Source organism: Oryza sativa, chromosome 12 (assembly GCF_034140825.1).
Source record: "Oryza sativa Japonica Group chromosome 12, ASM3414082v1".
NCBI classification, from domain to species: Eukaryota; Viridiplantae; Streptophyta; class Magnoliopsida; order Poales; family Poaceae; genus Oryza; species Oryza sativa.
In genome coordinates, this window is record NC_089046.1 from 182,405 (window position 1) to 191,066 (window position 8,662).

Below are 8,662 nucleotides of genomic sequence, written 5' to 3' on the forward strand. Positions count from 1 at the left end.
AGAAAGTACATGTACTAAACAGTTCCTTAAGTGCAGTTGCTTCCTTGTGATAAACATTCTCTAAATCTCTAGTTGATGTTTGCCTACTCACAGCTTTAAACCTAGGGTTATGAGATTGCTGAATGTAATGTTCAAAAGCAGGGGACTCCCCAAAGTTCAGGGGTAAATCTTGCCTGGCGATTAACCGGACAAGAGATTCCCGAGCAACCATGGGATCGTACTCCCAACTGTGTACCGTACCGTCTGGGTTTACCATAAGTTGCTGCTGCCGGAGTTGTATTCCTTGCTTCTTGGCACACGACTCCGCATGGCGCTTGAGGTGACCTGTACCACCAGAAGAACGAGCAGATAAAATTTGCCTACATATTCTACAACGGGCTTTCGATACCTCCCTTCCGTCGGGGCATGTTTCCTTTATCTCGTCGAAGCTTTGCCACACACCGGAGGTTCTCGATCTCTTCGAGCCGGTGTGTGTCGAAACACTTCCGCTCGCGGTTCCGGAAAATCCTTCCGAAGCTGTCTCCGCCTGAACCGGTACCTCCTCAACGACAGCCGTATGAACCGGTACCTCCTCCACAGATGGTGGAGTTGGAGCCGATCCGGAGGTACCGTCAAACCCCGACATGTAGTTGGGGTCGAAATCACCCAAGGTGAACGACGGCGACTGGTATGGAAAGTTCGGATCCATTCTGAAAATTTAAACCGACATAAACAAATTTTCGAATATTTATTGAATTCACAAACACAATACAAATAATACACAAATTTGAATATTACTTACATCTTTCCAACTGCGAGCTCTTCAAACCTCTGCGATCAAACTGTTGAACTACGAAACTAATTTTGATTTTTGACAAAATTTGAGCAAATTTTGTCAAAATCAAAAAAAATGCACACTTGAGAACAAAGAGAGCACTTAAAACACTTGAGAGCACAAGATGAGGAGTGTGGGATGAGGAGAAATGGCTGGGGTTCATGCCCTATTTATAGGGCGAAATTTGAGATTTTTTGGAATTTTTTCGAAATTTTTATGAATTTTTTAGCCTCCCAACGGTTATTTTCAAATTTGAACGGTCAAATAGCCGTTAGTGCCACGTGGCGCCTTCCCATTCGACCGCCGCCCGCCCTGTCCGCGCCTGACGGGCCGCCGGCGTGCCGTGCCGTGCCGGCCCGCTACAGTAGCCGTGCCGTGCCGTGCCGGCCCGCGGGCTCGGCCAGCGGCCCAAGCACGGCACGGCTACTCGTGCCGTGCCGGCACGGCCCGTTACTGTAGCAGGCCGTGCCGGGCCGTGCCTGCTACAGGTTCGGCCGTGCCCCGGGCCGCCCGTTTGGCCCGGCCCATTTGGCCACCTCTACCCGCCCACATCTCTCTCTCTGTTTTTTTTTTCCTCTTCCTGTTGGGGCATGTAATGTAACCATTCCCACGAAACAAGTAGTAATCCATCATAACTAAGCAGATGATGTTGACGACTACTCTTTTCCGGGTAATACAAATCCACCTTAGATTTGCGGTACTAACAGAGTCATCTAAACCAATGAATTTAGAAAAATATCTATCTTCTACCCTATAATTCATCAACTACCTCTTACATCCTTCATACTTCATTCATCATCATCAGATCCAACGGACGAAAATCATCTCTCTCAAATCCAGTGGCTCCCATTTCTCCCACCTTCTTCCCGGGAATATCGCGCATCAATACCATGCCGCCGCCCTCTACACCGTGCGTTCAACCCGCCACGAAGACCGCCCCTCCTTCCCAGCGAATCTTCATGTTGCGTGTTGCCATGGGTCGTCCCCGCCACGAAGACCGACTCCTCTTCGTCGGCATCGTTGGCGCGAAGGTCTCCGCCTCGGGCAACCCACCGGCATCGTCGTCCGGCCAACGGTACCTCCGCGGCACCAAAGTCCATTCCTCATGGATACATCGAGGACGGACATGACTGACGACACAACAGTCGCAACCGTTGCTCAAGGTTGCTACTGTTCTCCTCTTGCACCCATCTTCATTGTTGACTGAACCTGAATGGACGGTAACCTTCTTCTCGCCCTCTGCATTGCAGGTCTGATTAAGCTCTAGTCTCCTTCACTTTTACCTTCCCACTTGTTTCTGCCTTCCGGTATTCTTTGTTTTCCACTAGCGTGTGATACATGAGTGCAAGGTGCTCGATGAAAGGTCGGCAAGGAGTCCACTACTAGGAGATCAATGCTTGTGGGGGGCAATGCAGTTGGATCTGCTGGCACAAAGTGGCACAGGTTAGTGCCTGCTCCCACATGGCTTGCAATTGGCATTGATATCTAGATTTTTCAGCTCTTTAGAAACACCATCCAACTCGCTGGAGATGTGCTGATAGGCGAGCTTTCTGGGAGAAACAATGTGTGCATTATACTGAACTCCATTCACCAGATCAACATATATATAGGCTGCGTTCTTTTCTCAGTTCAACAGTGATTACGGAAAACGGAGCGATCCATTAGCACATGATTAATTAAGTATCTGCTATTCTTTTTTAAAAAAATGGACTAATATGATTTTTTTAAGTAACTTTCGTATAGAAACTTTTTACAGAAAAATGCACCGTTTAGTAGTTTGAAAAGCGTGCTAACGGAAAACGAGGACTAGAACTGAGAAAAGAACGCAGCCATAGTGGTATAAATTTAGTCCTTTTTTATGTGTTTATACCTTGGTTCATCTTCATGTCTGTAAGCAATGTTGGCAATTCAGCATTTTTTGAGAGAAATGATATCATATTGAAAGGTCCACGAGTTCAGCATTTTCTGTAAGTGTCTGTTTAACTCATATGCATGTTGCAGGGGTTCCACGAGGACGCTAACGACCGTGTGATTTATTAGTGGAAAAAATGCTTCAGCCCAAATTGGTCTACTGTTTTCAGTCAATGTGAAAGGAAGCTTAATGATATCAATGTATATATGGGAGTTTAGAGGAGTTTTGGGTTTGAGGAGCACTCTGTTTCTTCACTTTAGTCTCTCTCTTCCAGCCTATTTATGATTGGAGAACTCTTATTGCAGGAATTGTCATTTAAAAAGAGAAGGGTTTGTCAAACTAATTCCTTTTTGCTACAGCTTTCAGTACTGTCCATTAAATCTGATGTGCTTCTAATTAATCTTATACACAATATGCCAAAATTTCAGCATTTTAAACACTGTTGCTTTCATTTGCAGAACAATAATTGGTTAATAAAACTAACACTATATTTCCATTACCAGCTGGTCTGATGAGTGGTAATTAATTAGTTGGGTGTTGCAAATATACAGGTAGAGAGATAGCAGAAAGGTATGCCAATCAGAGATCTTGTGGGAATTCTCATCTGTACTATCTCTCTACCTGCATAGATTATATTGGAGTATTGCATAATCTCACAAAAATGATGGGTCTTCAGAAGGAATTCTAGAGATATTTTTGAAGGAATTCTAGAGATAAGTCTACGTGTGTTGAAAATTGGGGAGTTTGGCACAAGGATGGAAGAAGATGGGAACATCTAAAATTGGGGAGTTTGGCACAAGGATGGAAGAAGATGGGAACATCTGTACTATGGTAGTATGGTCTATGTGAGATTATGCAATACTTCAATATAAGAATGGGAGAAGATGTGAACTCTGGTTCTCTGAATTATTTAAGTCACCAGCAATAACATTACGACGAAGTAGTACAGCAAGATTTTAGGCATTGGCTAACCTTTTCTGATCCATGCAATGGTGATGGAAAAATCATAGTTGCAAGCCAAGAATTAACTGGACAATATGAAGATACATATATGAAATTTGTGATTTTTCTTTGTATAGAGAGTCTTTTTAATGGATAACCTCGCTCTGCATCTTACTCTGCCACTGAGGCCACTACCCATCTTAAGAGGATATGATTTTAATCTGCGTTGTGCAGGTATAGATGCATGTACATTTCTCAAAAAAAACATATTTTAGTTAAAATACTTGGCATGGATAGCATATTTACAATCCGTTAGCCATGTTTTTGTTAAAACTCTTCATATATATTTTTAATTCGTTTTTAATTGGTTATCTCCTCTTTTCATCAAACGTGAGCATTTCAAGAGATTATTACGACTATTAAGCAGGAAAAGTCCTGATTGAAAGGAAACTTGCTGTCATTATATCTTTTTATATGCACATTTAATACTATTTTTATCATTTATGGATGTCTAATAAAATAGCTTCAGATGTTGGCAAACCTTCCACGCCAATTTAGTCTAAAATTTGATTACCATGCACACACATATGTTGTCGCACACATATATCGCCATTAATAAATATCACCGTAGCGTTAGCATGGACACAATACTAGTTAAAATTGGTTAGTGGAGCCAATTTAAAAATCAAACCAACCTCTAAGCTGATTTAAATCGATCTCAAGGTAAACACCCATCTTATCGACGAATTATAAGGTTTATAAGACAAACCTGTAAAAAGCACCGCATTCTCGTAGTGAAGGCGGATAATTTATTATGCAAATCGATAAAGATGGACAGACTAATGCTACGTAAAAGATAAAATAGAAACATGGCTGAAATGAAAAGGTGAAAGAACAATTCGATTGATTGTGTAGGGGTTGTGGTGGTGGTTGAGGTGTTAGAATCAAATCAGCCTTAGCTCTTATAAAGGGATCTTATCTCCGCGTGGCATTCTCCACGTCCTATTAGGTTTAGAGATCCAATAGGACTTAATAAACCTTGAACCCAAACGAGGAACCCTGAGAACCAACAAATCAAACTCGGAGTCGAACTATATCGGTTTGACCAGCCCTAGGCTGTTGATCTCCTCTCCTTTCTTTTCCCTTCTTTGTCTTCCCCTTGGTCTCTCTCTCTCTCTCTTAAGAAATGGACGGCACAAGTAGCCGATCAAAGCAGGACTAGACAGCGGCGACCAGATGCCGATGAAGAAATCCAAAGGAAGAAGCAGCTCCCCGAAGGAATCCTTCTAACTACCACCTATCTACCTCCCGCTTTTGTTCGGACAAGGCGAATTTCCTAAGATTCATCCACCGCGGATACACTAAGCGTTCTTCCCATTGGTAAATCTGATTCTTGCAAATCAACATCAGACTTAGAAGCTTCATGGGGTCTGGTCTCGCCATTTGGCAATTTAAGCCAAACAAAATACAGGGCCTGTTTGGCACAGCTCCAGCTCCAGCTCCACCCTCCTAGAGCTGGAGCTCAGCCAAACAGTTTCAGCTCCACTAAAACTGGGAGTGGAGCTGGGTGGAGCTCTCTCACAAAATGAACTAGAGTTGTGGAGCTGGGTTTAGGCAGCTCCACAACTCCACTCCAGACCCAACTCCTGAAGCTAAATTTAGGAGTTGGAGCTATACCAAACAGGCCCACAGTACAGAGGTTATAACCAATACAAAAGCAAGCGCGAACTAGTCAGAAATTAGAATGGAGAAGTAGACACAGAAGAAGAGGTTGTTGGGACAGTATCGATAGCCGAGCGGCGAGTATGGGGAGTCCTACGTATCTCGGGGATGTAGGGGGAAGCGGGTGCTACATGTGGTTGGGCAGCCATGGCAAATTAAAGGCCCGAGATCGACGAGCTGCCAATGGCGGCCAGTTAGGAAGAAGATGGGTTCAAGCGATGGCGGTTCACCTAGGTGGAATCGATCAAATGACTAAGGATTTGGGGACTAGGGATGGAGGAGGCGATTGAGGTGAAAGGGCTCACCGGGATTTAGGTGAGCAGTTGTGGAGTCGAGCCATGGCGCCCAGGAAGGGGAGGCCGCCGCGAGCAATGAGAAAGGTGGCGCCGGTGGTGCGGACTGGAGAAACCTCACCGTTGTGCTGCTCCATAAAAATGGTTGTGACATTTTGGAACAGAAGTAGCAGATATTTTTGTATATAACTAATAACTCTGGTCATAACAATTTTATGTTCTTGTCCAGGTGCATCATGCATGGAAGAGGGTCGGCGCGGCTGACAGGGAAGGAACAACGGAGAGGAGATCGACCAGCTGGCTCCCTACTCGGCGTGGTGGCCTGCTCCCGCGTCATCGTCGCCGCTGCCGCCGGACCTTCTCCTCTCCCTCCTTGCACCACCGACCTTCTCCCGACCCACTGGCCTCCTCCCCACTCGCCAGCCAGCCTGCGCAGAGAGGTGAGAGAGAGGAGGATGGGAGAGAAGAGGGGAAAGAAAGAAGGTATTGGCGTGGACACCCTGACATGTGGGGCCTGTGTGGGTCCCATGCTGCCTCAGCTGCCATGTCGGACAAAACCAGGGTAAAAACCACCTAAGGATCTAAAGGGAACGGTTTTGTAAATTGAGGGGTGCCATATATCTGGTTTCATGGTTAGGGGACGATTTTGTAACTCGATGACAAATTGAGGGACCTTCGGTGTACTTTTTTCCGAAAGAAGAAGGGAACGACTAGCTAATATGGGCCTGGAAATGATGGATCGAAAGAGGCCCATTAATTAATTAGTACAACACCGAACGAAAAGAAGCGAACAAATGCATGCGAAGTTGCAACAAAGAAGAGAAGGGAAGTAGCCGTTAAACGGCAGTAGCTAGCTAGTTGAGAAGAGGTGGTTTTGATAATGAAATGTATATATAGCGTAGTAGCTGTAGCTTATATAGGGAGTTGGCACGTACGCCTAGGTCTAGCTAGCTAGCGATCACACCAGGATCCAACACAAACTGAACAAGATCCACGACACAAAAGATCGATCGATCGATCCATCGAAAATGGCGAAGCGCGGAAGCAAAAAGAAGACCACCGCTTCCACCCGTGCTCTCCCTCTTCTCCGACGATCGGCAGGCGAGACGGGGACGGCCGAGAGCAAGGAGGAGACCGGCGCGGCGTCTCCGATCAAGAACGCGATCAAGAACGCGGCGGCTGGCGAGATGGCGGAGGAGGAGAAGTTGGCCGGCGCGGCGTCTCCTCTCCTCCGACTCCGATCAGCCCGGGGAGAAACGGGGACGGCCATCAAGAACGCGGCGGCGGCTGGCGAGATGGGGGAGGAGGAAACGGCGGCGATGGGGATCACAAGAACTCGCGGGGATCAAGAAACACCAAGAAAGAAAAAGGGAAGAAGCTGGTAAAAGAGGCGATCAAGAAACACCAAGAAGCGAGGAAGGCGAAGGAGATCGGCGGCGCGCGTGGCAGGAAGGAGAGCAAGGCCATGGATGACGGCGCGGCGGCGCTGCGAAGGAAAGCGCGAGAGATCACCAAGGAAGAGGAGGATGACGAACGTTTGCGCGGGGAGATGGTGTCCCGGGTTCGAGCACGGATTCGTAAGCAGCAACCAGACGAGGTAACTAATAAAATCATCCTTTTCGATTTATTTTTAATTTGATACGAATTAATTAATGACGATGAATCAATGATGCATATGCACTGATCCATCGATCCATCGGGAGTATTAACTGTTTGCTTCTTGTCAATAATGAGTAGTATATATGGATATGATATCATGCATTAGCTAATTTCCACCTATTGAATTAGCTACTTAATTAGCTTGCATTATAGATATGTTAATAATTTCTATCTACTACTCATTTTAATTAGGTTGCATTTTATATAGATATGTTCTTAATTTCGTTTAATTTCTTTCCGCTAGCTTTCTCCGATCACGTACGTACTACTGCTACTGCATGCATTACCATTTTAGGAGTACTAGCTAGCTACTAGTAGTATTATAATATTGGTGCGTCAATCAATTACTAGCTCGATCTGCACTAGTAATACTTAATCAATTAGTGTCGTCTCCTCGCCTCGTTCGCTCTATTATACATGGATGCATGCGTACTATACTCACAAACGTAGGCATGAATATTAAATTAACTCGCTGCATGCAGTAGCCAGTAGTTGCATGTAGCATTTTAAATTCCAACTCTCGATGAATGAATGAAATTAAGAAATAATGAATGAATGCAGAGTAAGTTGGATGCGTTCTCCATTGGCGTCAACGCTAATGTGCGATCGTACCACAAGCTAATGATGAAGAGATACAGGCGCATGAAACGTATCTGTTGCATGACGCTGGCCGGGGCGCCGGTGACACCTCCGACCACCCGGCGGCGATCGCCAGACCTCAAGATGTTACCACGTTCCACATTGTGGGCGTCGTCGACACAGATGGTGCTCGTGTTCGTCTGCTCTTCAGGGACAGCGACCTATACTTTGTTGCTTTCAAAACTGGTTCTTGCTGGTTCAGATTCAACGATGAACACATACCAACATTCCTCACGCCCACTGTACCTATAGCTTACACCTCGGGCTACATGAACATGTGAGTAGTACCTCTCACTCGCCTGCCTCTAGCTAGTATATACTACTGCTATCCACATTATTCAATATATATATGATGACGCATTGCATTTGCATCTCTCTCTCTCTCTCTCTCTCTCTCTTAATGCTTGCATTCTGGATACACACACACACACTACTGCATATGATGATCGACTTCACTCACAGCTGACAGTTTCTTCATTTTTGCATGGCACAGTGCGCAAGTTCGGGTTGGATATCACTGTCTTTATGATATCTTCAATGTAATCTCAAGATACACCCCTGAGTCGGCACAAGAGAAGACCAATGAGAGGCAACGGATACTTCAGTGTGCAGCTCTCATGTTGAGTGAGTCACAAAGGTTTGGCCACGTCCAGCTACTGGTAAAGAGACAGATCCACAAAA

The 8,662-nt window shown here is 45.4% G+C and overlaps 1 long non-coding RNA gene across 1 annotated transcript; it reads left to right on the forward strand.

Moving 5' to 3' along the window:
- Positions 1 to 1,726: 1,726 nt before the first annotated feature.
- LOC107279733 (uncharacterized) lies at positions 1,727 to 3,069 on the forward strand. The gene is made up of 3 exons (XR_010738577.1): positions 1,727 to 1,977; positions 2,065 to 2,257; positions 2,816 to 3,069. It is a non-coding gene; the product is annotated as an uncharacterized lncRNA (long non-coding RNA).
- The last annotated feature ends 5,593 nt before the right edge of the window (positions 3,070 to 8,662 follow it).